The sequence below is a fragment of the Hibiscus syriacus genome, unplaced genomic scaffold (assembly GCF_006381635.1).
Source record: "Hibiscus syriacus cultivar Baekdansim isolate YM2019G1 unplaced genomic scaffold, ASM638163v2 tig00011277_pilon, whole genome shotgun sequence".
NCBI lineage: Eukaryota > Viridiplantae > Streptophyta > Magnoliopsida > Malvales > Malvaceae > Hibiscus > Hibiscus syriacus.
In genome coordinates this window covers 290,982-306,176 of record NW_024062247.1, presented here as the reverse complement: position 1 = coordinate 306,176, position 15,195 = coordinate 290,982, and positions in this window count along the sequence as shown.

The window sequence follows — 15,195 nt, the reverse complement described above, 5'->3', positions numbered from 1 at the left end:
GTAAAAAGCTTTCACCTTTATTACTTCGAATCATTTACAATAGCCTCGAAATCACTTTTTCTTTGCTCGTATTTTTCTGGCATTCCTTTTGTGTAACTCGTGTGTGTTCTGGTGTGGTAATTACAAGGCTTATTTATAGTACTAAAACCCTAATTTAGACTAGTATTTGAGTCCAAATCCAACTCTTCTTTGTTGGTTACGTGAAGACTCCTCCTTTGGCAGGACAAAATCTAGTGTCTTCAGCTGCCCCTCTTTGCTCATTATCGTGTAACGAAAAATAGAGCAAAGATTACAAGACACAAATTTTGTCCATATCGAATATCCTCTGTAATAGAGTTGAAATCTGATATTGAAATTGATTTGTCAATCACAAAATAACTCCATCATTGTGAGGTTGAGTCAAAATTGGAAAATTCTGAGCACGAAATACTTCGACGTGAAGTTGAAAACGGGCTCAAAGCTTTTGACAAGTGGCCTCCGAATCGTCTTTTGGCTGAAGATACTTCGTCGTGAAGCTGGAACTTGACCTGAATACTTTGGTGCTGTGATGTTACAGATGACCCCTTCGTCGTGAAGTTGAGTTAATCTGTTGGGGTATGATACCCTTCGTTGTGAAGTTGTATATGTATATGGCCCCTTCGTCGTGAAGTTGAGCCTGAGAATTGAATATTCTTCGTCGTGAAATGGAAATCTAATGTAAGTTGCGCTGCTTCTTGTGTGCACGATTCCCTTCGTCGTGAAGTTGAAACCGCGAGTGGTCCCTCCGTCGTGAAGTTGAGCCTGGTAATTGGATATCCTTCGTCGTGAAGTTGAAATCCAAGTAAGTTGTATTGCTCCGAGTCCAATATCCTCCGTCATGAAGTTGAAATTGGCTCTGGACTGGGAAATTATTTATTGACAATCAGCCGCCCCTTCGCTGTGAAGTTGAGCTTGTGTTGTCTTGAGTCTAATATCATTCGTGGTGAAGTTGAAATTGACTCTGAAATTGGGAAGTTGTTTGTTGACAACCAGCCATATCTTCATTGTGAAGTTGAACTTGTGTTGTATTGAGTGTTGAGCCTGGTAATTGGATATCCTTCGTCGTGAAGTTGAAATCCAAGTAAGTTGTATTGCTCTGGGTCCAATATCCTCCGTCGTAAAGTTAAAATTGTGGATGTGTGGGTACGATATCATCCGTCGTGGAGTTGAAATCGTGGATGGCCTATTCGTCGTGAAGTTGAACCTTGACTTGAGTATGCTTCACCGTGAAGTTGAAATCCAAGTATTGAACGTTGCGGGTGGACACAATTTCCTTAATCGTGAAGTTGAAAACGTGGATGACCCCTTTATTGAAGTTTGGCTTCGAGCTAGATATCCTTCGTCGTGAAGTTAAAATATTCTCTCGAACAAATTGTGTTGCTTCGAGTTCAATATCCTTCACTGCGAAGTTGAAATTGACTCTAGCTAAAACCTGAAAAAAGTTATGCATATATGTGATGCTATGAATGCAATGCTCTTAGGTGTGCCTAAAATGCATATGCAACATATGTTATTTTGGGTTCTGGAGAGAAATCTCGATCTCCGATTGGATGTCTGAAATCTTTGAAGTTCTGATCCCTTATCTTTATTTTTTCAAATGTTCAAATCTGATGTGCACTTTCTATTTTCTTATTGATTTGGGAAATTCTTCTCAACCAATCTCAAGTATGTGCATAAGCCTTGATCGGCTTCCGAGTACCTGTACTTTTCAATGAATCTGTGTACAATAATATGCAAATATCTTTTGTATAAGTAAATAAATCATTAAGCTTAAGCTCAATCCAAGATGCTCAAAAGGAATTGGTTTGGAGAAAAAAAATTGTCTTTTATTCATGAGGAAAAAGGAACAAATAATACATGGCAAATATTCTGGTAAATGAATGTCTTAGATTTCAATAATGTGGGCACTTCTGAGTTGAAAAGCCGTTAGGTGACCTTGAATACAACCTTTTCCAATGGATCTTTGAGAATGCGACAACATTCAGGAGAGTGCAATCTTTCTCCGACTCGTTGAGTCTATGGAAAATTCAGATGCCGGGGAGTTTTATCTGTCTGGATTTCTTGAATTATCCAAATCGCCCTTTCGGGTTTTCAACTTGGACCCATCCTTGGTTGCAAGACGCCCTTTGCAGGTTTTCATCTTGAACCCACCTTATTTTTTGTTCTTTCTCTTTTTCTTTTGTTCTTTTTTCTCTTTTTTAATTTTTTCAATTTAGGGCGCCTTTTCGGGTTTTCACCCTAAACGTTTTTCACTTTTAGACTTTGGACGCCCTTTTGGGTTTTCATCCTAAGCGAAGTATTTCTTGACTGCATCTGAATTGATGGGATGTGGCAGTTCGGGTCTGTCCATTTCAGCCAGTATAAGGGCTCCTCTAGAGAAGGCCTTTTTCACGACATAAGGTCCTTCCCAATTTGGCGTCCACTTTCCTCGGAAATCTTTCTGGACTGGCAAAATTCTCTTTAGCACCAGATCTCCTTCACAGAATATTCTCGAGCGTACCTTCTTGTCATGTGCTTGAATCATTCGTTTCTGATAGATTTGACCATGGTGAATGGCTTTCAGTCTCTTTTCATCTATCAGATTAAGCTAATCGTATCTAGATTGCACCCATTTTGTGTCATCCAATTTAACTTCTGTCAAGACCCGTAATGACAGAATTCTACTTCAATGGGCAGCAGTGCTTCCATTCCATAAGCTAATGAAAATGGAGTTACCCCACTCGAGGTTCGTACTGAGGTTCGGTAAGCGAACAAAGCAAAAGGCAACTTCTCATGCCAATCTTTGTAGGTCTCGGTCATCTTCTCCACTATCGTTTTATTGTCTTTGTTTGTTGCTTCTACTGCGCCGTTCATCTTTGGTCTGTATGTAGTAGAATTGTGATGCTTTATGTTGAATTGCTCACAAGCAGCTTTCATCATTTTATTGTTCAAGTTTGTAGCATTATCGGTAATAATCCTTTTAGGTAAACCATACCGACATATGATCTCTTTCTTTAAAAACTTACAAATAATGGTTTGAGTGACACTGACATAGGAAGCAGCCTCTACCCACTTGGTGAAATAATCGATGGCTACAAGGATGAAACGATGACCATTCGAAGCCTTCGGATGGATTTACCCAATAACATCCATGCCCCACATAGAGAAAAGCCATGGTGACGTCATGACATGAAGTGGATGAGGTAGAACATATATTTTATCTCCGTAAATCTAACATTTATGGCATCTTCTAGCATAGTTGATGCAATCAGTTTCCAGTGTGGACCAGAAATATCCGTATCTCATTATTTGTCTCGACATCATATGTCCATTTGTATGTGCTCCACAAACTCCATCATGTACTTCTTCCATTATCATTTTTGCCTCTTCAGTATCAACGCACCTTAACAGAACTTGATTATGTCTTTTCTTGTACAAGACCTTCCCATCAAGGACGTATCCAGCTGATATCCTTCTAATGGTTCTTTTATCGGTTTCAGTGGCCTCCTCTGGATAACTTCGATGCTTGATATACTGTAAAATGTCGTAGTACCAAGGCTTAGTGTATTTTACTTCTTCAATCTGGTAGCAATGAGCCGGATACTCATACGACTGCATGTTAATTGACATCATTTCAGACTCCCCCAAACTTTGAATGCGGCTGCCAAGGTAGCCAAAGCGTCAGCCATTTGATTTTCTACTCTTGGCACATAGTGGAAGGTAACTTCATCGAATTCTTCAAGGAAGTTCAGTATTAGCTTTTGGTATTCTATCAGTTTTGCATCTTTGGTTTCCCATTCTCCAAGCAGTTGATAGATTATTAATGCCGAATCTCCGTATATCCGCAAGGTCTTTATATTTTGCCCCAGTGCAGCTCGAATTCCCAAGACACATGCTTCATACTCTGACATGTTATTGGTACAATCAAAGTTCAGTCTACTGGTAAATGGGTAGTGACTCCCTTCTAGAGAGATCAGTATTGCCTTGATGCCATGTCCTAGTGAATTAGATGCCCTATCGAAGTACATTCTCTAGGAACTGTCTGTCGAAGTACTTGTTTCTTCTAAAGATAAAGCCATCAAGTCTTCGTCTGGGAAATCAAATTCTAATGGCTCATAATTCTCATCAGTTCTGCTTTCCAAGAAATATGATATGGCACTTCCTTTTATGGATTTTTTGCTCACGTACTCGATGTCGAATTCAGACAATAACATTTGCCATCGGGCTAACCTTCCAGACAGAGCAGGCACACCCAATGTATTTTAGTGGATCTAGCTTGGAAATTAGCCAAGTGGTATGATACAGCATATATTGTCGGAGTCTTTTTGTAGCCCAGACTAAAGCACATCAAACCTTCTCAATAGGAGGATATCTGGCCTCGCTATCGGTGAACGTCTTGCTCAAATAGTATATAGCTCTCTCTTTTCTTCCAGATTCGTCATGTTGACCCAGAACGCACCCCATTGAGTTCTCAAATATGGATAGATACAAGAATAAAAGTTTACCTAGGATGGGGGACATTAAGATAAGAGTATGAGATAGGTACTCTTTCACCTTCTCGAATACAACCTACAGTTTTCATCCCACGCTCCTGGGCTGTTCTTTCGGAGAAGGCGAAAGGTTGGATCACACTTGTCGGTTAACTGAGATATGAAATGAGCTATGTAATTCAATCTGCCTAGAAAACCTCTGACTTCTTTTTGTGTTCGAGGTAGAGGTAGATTCTAGATAGCCTTAACTTTGTCAGGATTAAACTCAATTCCTTTTTGGCTGACCACGAAGCCTAATAATTTCCCGGATGTCACCCCGAAAGTGCACTTGCTAGGGTTCAGTAGTAGTTGGAACTTCCTCAATCTCTGGAAGAGCTTTATCAAATGTTCAATATGTTCATTCTCGGTCAGTGCCTTGATAATCATGTCATCAACATAAACCTCAATTTCTTTATACATCATATCGTGGAACAGGGTCACCATAGCTCTTTGGTATGTTGCCCGAATATTCTTTAATCTGAAAGGCATCACTTTGTAACAGAAAGTTCCCCACATTGTGACAAAATTGGTTTTCTCCATGTCTTCAGGATGCATCTTGATCTGATTATACCCCGAAAATCCATCCATGAATGAAAAGTAGTTGTTCCCAGCTGTATTGTCCACCAGAGTGTCTATGTGTGGTAGAGGAAATTTGTCTTTAGGACTTGCCTTGTTAAGGTCCCGGTAATCGACACACATGCGTACTTTCCCGTTCTTCTTTGGCACAGGCACTATGTTGGCCACCCACTCTGGATATTTGGCCACTTGAAGAAAACCATCATCAAATTGTTTCTTGACTTCTTCCTTGATCTTAAGGAGCATTTCTGGTCGCATTCTTCTCAGTTTCTGCTGCACGGGTTTGCATTCTGGTTTGATAGGTAGTTTGTGGACTACCATATCTGTGTCTAATCCTGTCATGTCTTGATACGACCAGGCGAACACCTCTCTGTACTCCTGAAGTAAGGCTATCAGGTTTTGTCTTGCTTCAGTCAAAAGAGTTGCACCAATTTTAACCTCATTTCCATCTTCCTCAGTACCCAGATTTAAGATTTCGATAGTCTCTTTATAGGGGCATTGTTTTTTTATCCTCTCTTTCTACCATTCTCAATAATTTGGTAGGTAAGTTGCACTCCTCTTCAGTGTCGCATTCATCAAATTCCCTAAGACAAATGGCTTATTCAAAATCCACCTCCAGATCAGGATCATTAGTGCCTACATTATTGTTATTTGGAGATCTGAAAGAAGGGAAAATGTGCGTGTATGAGAGGAATATATCCCACACAAAATAGTTAAGAATTAAATTCGAGAGAAAGTGAAAATGAAGTACCGAAATGTAGAAGATAGACAATGAATTCAAAAAGGAAATAAAGGAAAATTTTGTTTTCCATGAGAAGATAAAAAAATGTGCATCTTTTATTGAACTTAAACATAATGTTTATTAACCCTTACAAAAGGTCACCAATTGCCCTGGGTATAGGCAAATAGGGATAGTTTGAATATTACTCTGAAAGACTCTTGTAAATCATAGGTAGTTCTTCGATCGACCAACGGCTAGGCACGAACCCAGGTGGTAGAGGGCATATCCCAGATCTAACTGTGTCGTCAGCATTTCCAGTGGTTATGGGATTGATGCTCAGATCTTCCAGAGATGCTCCTAAATCGGATGAGGTGGTCTCAAACATGTAACCACCCGATTTGAATGTGTGGTAAAGAGGCGAGAATGTCATGGGTTCCCATTGAAGTTCACTTCCAATCAGACTGGCCACTATTTTCTCTTGGTTCTTCTAAACTTCCTTTCTTTTTTCATGGTAATTGGGCTGAAAGCCAAGCCAAAATCTGTCTGGCTTTGAAATAGGAAGGACTGGAGCAATCCTTCCTTGCACAAATCTCCCGAATCCTCTTCCAATCTTGGCACCTCGTCCTAATGTTTGCATGATCTCCATTCTGGTACACTTAGAAAGCCAGGGTATGGGGACCGTTCTTCCTTCTGCCACAAAGGTTGTATTCACAAATTCCAGGGAACATAATTAACACTCCACTTCTTCCTCGTCCACTTCGATGTATAGGGTCTCCATGGTCACACTTGCCACAATATCTTCCTCAGCATTGATAATTATTAAGGCTCTGTCAATAACAAATTTAACTTTTTGGTGCAGTGTGGATGGTACTGGACCAGCTTGATGAATCCATGGCCTTCCCAAAAGATAATTATAAGAAGGATGATATCCATCACCAAAAACTCGATATCATAGGTAGCAGGTTTGATGGTTAAGGGCACCTCGATCTTACCAATAACCTCTCTCTTGGTCCCATCAAATGCTCGGACCACATTCTGACAGGCTCTCATATGAGAGCCTGTCTATTGGCAACCTCTTCAATGTCACCAAAGGCATCACATTCAAGGCTAAGCTGTTATCGATCAACACACTCGGTAGGGCATGCCCTTTACAATAGGTAGTGATGTGTAATGCCTTATTTCGGCCTCTTCCTCCGGATGGAATCTCATCATCTGAGAATGAGATGAGATTATCAGCTTGAATATTATTTACAAGTCAATCCATCTTGCTGATTGATATGTCTTATGGCACGAACGTTTGATTCAGGACCTTCAACAGTGCCTCCCGATGTGCTTCGGAGCTTAGTAAAAGTGCCAACATTGAAGTGTGTGTTGGTAAGCTGTAGAGCTGTTCTACAATACTGTACTCGCTATGCTTCAAGAATTTAAGGAATTCTTTAGCTTCTTTATCCTTTATAGGTTCATTAATAGCCAGCACATCTTCCTTGAAAGGCTCTAGTGGTATTTGCCCCACCTTGCTGTCACATTCTTTGGAAGCGCTTACCTGGCATTTGTACTTCCAAGGAACTTGCCGACTATCCTTGTATTGAAAAGGTCGAGGTGCTGTGATCACCACCTTTGCTTGCGGAGTTGTTGTTATCATCTTTGGTTTAGGAGTAATAACCAAAGGACTACCCCTACCGAGTCTTTTTTTTTATTATTCTCCGGTAGCGTAAACATCTACTTCCATGGAATCCTGAACTTCTTCGTAAAACTCCAACTCTTTCTGGTCCATCATGAGTTGGATTAATGTCTTGAATTCAGAGCATTCTTACACTTTATGACCCTCTTCGTTGTGATAACAACAATAGTTACCACCTTCACCCTTTTCTGCACATGACTATGGTGTAAGAAGCCCTGCCTTTACCATTTGGCTCCATACCCAAGCCAGAGGAGATTTGACTTCTAAAACATTGGTTTTAATTCTCTTACCGTTTTCGGTGGTGATTGCATTAATTCCGGTCTTCGGATGATTAGGCAAGGGATTCTGGGTAATGTTTGGTGTTTTAAAGTCGAAAGTGATCCAATTCTTATTCCGCATTCGTTGTACAAGCCTCTTGAATGCGAGAGAACCTTTGATTGAATGTCCCTGCACACCGCCATGATATTCGCAGTGAGCATTTTCGTCATACCATCTCGGGTACGGGGGCTTCATCGGATCCATTGGGTAAGGCGACACTACATTAGTATCGAAGAGTTGTTGATATAACTCTTTATATGTCATGGGAATGGAATCGAACTGCTCCCTTTCCCTTTCTTTCCTTGGTTCTCTCTGAGCTTGGTTTGAAGTACCAGATGGTACAGCTGCACTGGTTTTTGAGCTTGAGACCGTAACACCCTTGTTAACGTTGTAAGTGTTGACATTGTTGATCTCTCGGTCTTTGTTCTTCATGGGAGTCTTTTTACTGGAGTCTTCTCCCTCGATTTTTCTTGTTTAATGGCCAACTCGATCATTTCACCAGCCATGACTAGGTCTGAAAAACCTCCCAACGTAATTGCCACCAGGTGCCCGAAGTAAGGTGTCTTCAAGGTTTGTACAAATAACTTTCTAGTCTCCTTTTCATCCAAGGGTGGATGAACCTGCACAGACAAATCCCTCTAACGATGTGCGTATTGTCGGAAACTCTCATTGTGCTTCTTTTCCAAGCCTTGTAACATAACTCAATCTGGTCTCATATCATTAATATATTTGTATTGCTCCAGGAAAGACTTGGCTAGGTCTTTCAATGTCTTGATATGAGTTCGACTGAGTTGGTTGTACCACCAGATAGCTGAACCGACAAGCTCTCCTAAAAGTAGTGGATCAAGAGTTGGTCATTCTCCCCATATCTTGTCATCTTCCGACAGAACATAATGATATGGGCTGATGGGAAGCTGTTCCCATCGAACTTCTCAAACTCAGGAGGTTTAAACTTTGGTGGAAGCACCAAATCTGGAACCAGGCTCAGCTCCCTTGCGTCCACTCCATAATAATCATGGTCTCCTTGGACCATCTTCATTTGATCTTCTAACATCTTGATCTTCTCTTCCATCTTTCTTGCTTTGTAATCTTCATTGAAATCTGGGATATTGTAATCATCCGGACGATTATCATGATTAGTTGTGGAGGTTTGCACCTTCATAGCAGATGATGTTTTTCCTTTGACAGCAGAAGAATTTTCTTGTTGTTTGGGTAAGATCCCGGGTGAAATAACCACCTGTAGGGTTGGTGATATGGTTACCCCTTCGGAGGGACTTCCCCCTACTGCACTAGCTTGTTGTAAACCCGATAACTTGGCCACGATTTGGTCGACCAAGGACTCCTGGTTTTTCTTAATGAACTCCAGAGTGCTCTGACTGTTTTGAGCCATCTTATCTTCCAGTTCTTTTTGCAGTCTTGCCATGTTCTCCTCGAGCTTTTCCATTATGGCCTCCATTTATCTTTTCTTTGCTCGAGTATTGTGCGGGTGATGCATATTTAATGCTTGCGGTGGTAGACTTGTTGTTTGCTCTTTCTCTTTCTGAGACGTGTTCTGTTTGTTAATACGATTGTAAAAACATGGAAAATATAAAAATAAACATGAAGTATAAAATGCAAAGTATGCAATGCATGATGTATGAAATTTAGAGGCATTGATCCAGAAAAGTGTCCATTACTATAAATAATCCTTATTTAGACAAAAATGTTTTATCTTGGTTGAATGCAGACTAAATCCTCTAGACCCCAAACAACTTCTAGTAGATTGACAAGTCTTCTGCCTTCATCTGTCACTGGTTGAATGCCTCGTCGAATGACTACAGCTTCCCTTGCTAGGCCGTGAAGATGACAGGATGCCTTCTGTACTTGATCTAGGAAATCTCGGATGACTGCGTCTCTAGCTTTTACCCTTTGTTGTGCTTGCTCCCAACGAAAACGTCACTGTAAACCCCCGTCGAATGGCACTATCCGAAGCTCGGTTGCTTGCTTCTTGAATCCATCCATAATAACTTCTAACTCGGCTATTGCTTTGCCACCTCTCTCATGTTGTTTTTCTAGGTCAGCCATCTGGATTCTCAAGCATTGGTTTTGATGCTGATTGTCTGCTAAGCGTCTCTGAGCAGTTTTCAACTGTTCCTTCCAAGCTCTTTCATCAGACCCCTCAAACTTTCTTTTCAGGCTATGAACTTTGTCTTTCCAGTATTTAGAGGTTACTTTCAACTTGGAGTTATCCATGACTTTATCTTGATACCCCTTTCTCAAATCTTCGAGCTCAAAACGAAATCTTTTATGTTCTCTTTCCAGTTGGTCTGCTCTATCTTTCTGAGAGTCGGTTTCTATCTTCCATTGATAACGTTCAGCTTCAAGTTCCTTAATCCTCTGCTTCAGCTCGTTATTCACAGCTTCAAACTCTGCCTTGACTATCTCAAGTTCAGAAGGGACAAGCCTGAGATGTTCTTCCATGGTCATGGTGTCTTCACAGTCTGGCACTGGGATGCTATCATTCTTTCTCAATCTTCGCCACTCCATATAATCCGGAGTAAGCATATCTCTAGCAGCCACGACATCCATCCGGGATACTTTCTTCCATGACTCGGATGCTTCTTTGATCATCTTCTAATAACTGTCACCACTATACACAAACTCAGATTTAATTATTCCGTATGTTACGGGGACAAACTGACGTGCCCCATACTGTCTCAGTGCCAACAACGAAGCATACCCAACTGCACCCAAAAGTCCAAGTAAGGTCATAGTATCAGAATCCCCACACCGAAAAGGAACGTCACCGAGGAACAACCAAGGGGCTCTCCAAGTTGTAGCTAACCAGCTCTGACACATAGCTCCCTTGAAGATTGTCTCCCTTTTCCTTCTGAGTCTTCTCGGATCATAGTCGTACCTCATGGTTTTTAATCTCTTGCATTACAACACCTTTTTCCATTTGTTCAGATTATTTTGTGTATAACAAACACCTTTTTAGGTATCAATGGCCTCTTGTTATGATGGAAATGTTAAGAAAACAAACACAAAGGCAAACAAGTCAGTAAAATTAAAATACATAAATAAATAAGAAATGATGAAAGAAAAATAAGAAGAGTAAGAAGGAAAAAAACATGGTTAGGGTAAAAATGTCCTAGGGTTTGAAATAGGGTTTTGGGGTAGGCTCTATTTCTCCATAATCTCCCGGTTTAGGTTTTAAAAATGGTACCCGATTTCTCCTTGTCGGTGCCCCCTTGGGCTTGCTAGACCCTTAGTCCTAAACCCATCACATGCTTGTGTGAACTAAGTTAAACTCGAGAGGACACATTCCCTTATGCCCATACGAAGAATAAATTCACAATAAGGCATAAGGTATATGAATCCCGAAGGCTACTTGCTAGGCCCATACGATGAATAAATTCACAGGAAGGCATCTCTTTCACCCCCACTTAAAACGGGGTTGAAGCTCGGGTTTAGAGCCTTAGATAAAAAAATCTTTAAGGGCTGAAATCATGAGAAAATGATTAGTACAACTATTTATCCGAAAATATAATCAAAAGTAAGTAAAAAAGGATCGAAGTATTACCTTAAAATTTAAACTTACCCTTTTCATTAAAAAAAAAACTGGAAATTACCTTAGCCTGGCTCACTTACCTATCCCCAGTGGAGTCGCCAAACTATCGTAATCGTCTTTCTGTTGGGCCCCGGATTAGGCTTCGACATGGATTAAATGAATTAGGAGTCGCCACCGATCATTTACTTTACGAAAAGTGGGTTGATCGGATACCTTATTTCTTATCTGATCTGCGTCTTACCAGAGATATGTCAGATTCGGGAGTCAGTTACAGTCAAGGAAGGGTTAGCACCCTTGAACTGCCCTTTTGGTACTACGTAATTTCCAGTTCTCATTAAATAAGAAAATTGAAAGTTTAACTCAAAAGGTAAAATTACGATCCAAAATCACTTATCCTAATTCGATTTGAAAATATCCCTTTTAAAAAAGGCGAGAAACACGTTAGAGGAAAGAGACAATGAAAGTAAATAAATAAAACAAATAAAACACATAAATAACACAAATAAACAAAATGAGATAAAAAAATAAGAAAATAAAATAAGTAAAAGTAAAAATAAACAAGAAAAAAAGAATGAAGTAACGAATCTAATAAAAATAAAACAACAATAAAATAATGAGGAAAATACAAAGAAAATAGAAAATAAATGAAAAAAATACAATCACATAAAATAAAGAAAAAAATAAAAAAATGTAAGTTAAAAGTAAAATAGTAATAACAATTATAATGATAATTATAAAAATATAAATATATACGTTAATAACAAAAATAAATAGTAATAATACTAGTTATATGAATATATATATATATAATAACTTATAAACAAGGTATAAAAAATAATAGTAATAATAAGTATTAAAATAAAAAAAATAATAGTAATAAATTAAAAAACAGAAATAAAAGAAATTATAAAAAATATGAAAATCAAAGTAATATATATATATATATATATATATATATATAAAAATAAAGTATAAATGAAATAAATAATAATAATAATGGAAATATAAGTAAACATATATGATATTAGTAGGAGATTAAATTGAAATAAAAGCTAAATCAGTGGACAAATGTCAAAGAACATTGAAGATTAAAACCAGTAAAAATAAAAAAGTTTTCATTTTTTAATAGATTTTCGCACCCTCATTCCAAAAATGTAATTTGATTTTGCGAAATAACATCTAGGGAGCGTAGATCTGAAATCAAAGTTTCGAAAAACTCCCTCCGGGTTATCGACTAAAACATTTGTCTTTGGGATTCTCAAGCAAAGAAAACGCGAATAACAACGCATGCAAGTGAAGAGTAAAGAGAAACAAACGAAAGGTAAAAAGCTTTCACCTTTATTACTTCGAATCGTTTACAATAGCCTCAAAATCACTTTTTCTTTGCTCGTATTTTTCTGGCGTTCCTTTTGTGTAACTCGTGTGTGTTCTGGTGTGGTAATTACAAGGTTTATTTATAGTACTAAAAAACCCTATTTTAGACTAGTCTTTGAGTCCTAATCCAACTCTTCTTTGTTGGTTACATGAAGACTCCTCGATTGGCAGTACAAAATCTGGTGTTGGATTTACTTTTTGAAGCGTTCTATGGAACGTTTGGTTTTCTAGAAATGCAACTGCTTTTGATTCTCCTCTTGAAGACAATGGGTCTATCGTTGACAGAAGCCGTACGTAAACTCCAACCGATGAGCATCCGACCTAACCAATCAGCACACCAAGAATCCATGAACAAGGAGATGAAGCAGACTATCTGGACTAAACCATCAACTGATTGGTACAAAGGCTACACAGACGAATGGCAGACAACCAACGGAAAAACAACACGTGGAGGAGTCCTTAGAGATCATAACAGGAAACGGATTGTAGGGTTCTACAAATACATCGACATTTGCTCCATCCTTGAAGCAGAACTGTGGGGGGTCTACACTGGAATGATAACTTCATGGGACCAAGGATTTCGAAAGCTAGAGGTAGAAACTTATAAACAACTCAGCAGCAAGGATAGAAGCATTGGTGCACAGACTATCATGTCCCACGTCCTGAATATCGAGAGAAGAGAATGGTTAATCCACTACAGCCAAGTTCGCCTTGAAGGAAATCAAGTAGCAAACTCACGGGCAAAGATAGCAATCTCGGGAGAGTTCGACGTGCTTATAATCCACGGACCACCGCAAATGGTGATCAAGATGTTCCAAGATGAAGAAAACCCACAGTAGTTAATTGTTTAGATTCCCTTTCCTTACCCAAAAAAAAATCTAAGATGCGTCCTCTTAAAATTTCTTGATGCTTTTTATTTATAATTTAATATATTATTAGATAGTTTATTAAACGCAATAAAAAATCATTTATAAATATATTTATTTAGTTTTTCTTGTTCTTACTATCTAATTTTTCAATACCTATTATTAGGGACATAATTTCTATGTTTGATCTAAATCACTAAACTCTCGGGCATAGCCTCTGACTAGCCTGGAAAATGGGAGAAAAACATGTTATACCGGAAACGGACAACAAGAAGGTAGTGAAGATTATACAGAACAGAACAAACGAAGGAGCCCACCTAACGATCCTTCAACACATGGATAGAATTTTACGTAGGGATTGGAGAGTTAAAATAAAACACACTGAGAGAGGGTAATAGGGCAGTTGATGCCCTAGCTAAGTTTGCATGGTCCCTCACTAACGATCTGCATGAGTTTGACAAGCCACCTGAAGGGGTCACCGCATTATTAGACTGGAGAACATTGATATAGAATAGGCTGTTTAGTTTAAACCCTTGTACTCGACCAAAAAAATAATGAATATACTGTCATCTTCATTCCTAAAGATGACTAAAACAAGTCATCAATAGTACAATTACGGTTTATCAATTTACAATTCTTATATTTATACAATATTCTTAATACATGAAACATTTATATTATTTTCAGTAAATCATATCATACTATCGTAAATATTGTTTAATATCATGATTCTATGACAAGAAGTGCATGACACTTCCATCTGAACCTCATGAATAAGCACATAGTTGTCGTTAATATCACATTAATTATCGTTAATGATAGTGATCGAAATAAGTGTAGTTTATCCTAAAAGTTAAGATGAAAAAGACAGAAAATAAGAACACAAATGTGAAGAAATTACCCACTAGTTAAAATTTTCAACTAGAAAAAAAACTCCAGTGGAGAAAAGAAGTGTTGTCCTCATGTTACCTTACACCAAGGGGTCGGTTGGTTCATGTAATGAAAGATTACATTTGGGAATAACATTAGTGGAATGTAATATTACTATAAGAATGTTGTATTACTTTTTTTAGTTTGTTTAGCAGGAATATAAAATTACAGTGTTTAATTGGAGAAATATTAGATTACTTGAATGTATATTTTACCAAACTATCTTTGTAATATATGGTTTTTTTTTTAAAGTTAAACTTTAATATTAAATTATAAATATTTGAATGAAAATTCATAGAAATATTTTAATCGTTATACTATCTAACATTCGAGAAAAATATATTTAATATATAATTAGTATATTAAACTTATATTTTTAAATAATTTTCATAAGGATCATATTTATTTATATAAAATATAATAAAAAATAAAAAATTAATATTATGATCTAGAGTATACAAAGATATTATTTTCCAATATATAATATATATTTCTAATAACTTAAAGTTGGAGATTGTTTTAAATACATACATTTTTACAATCATATTTTTTTACCTCATAAAATTATAAATAATTAATATGTTGAATATTAAAACTAAAAAATAATTTAAATTATTCAAATTTATTAATATTTTAATAATTAAACTATTTAT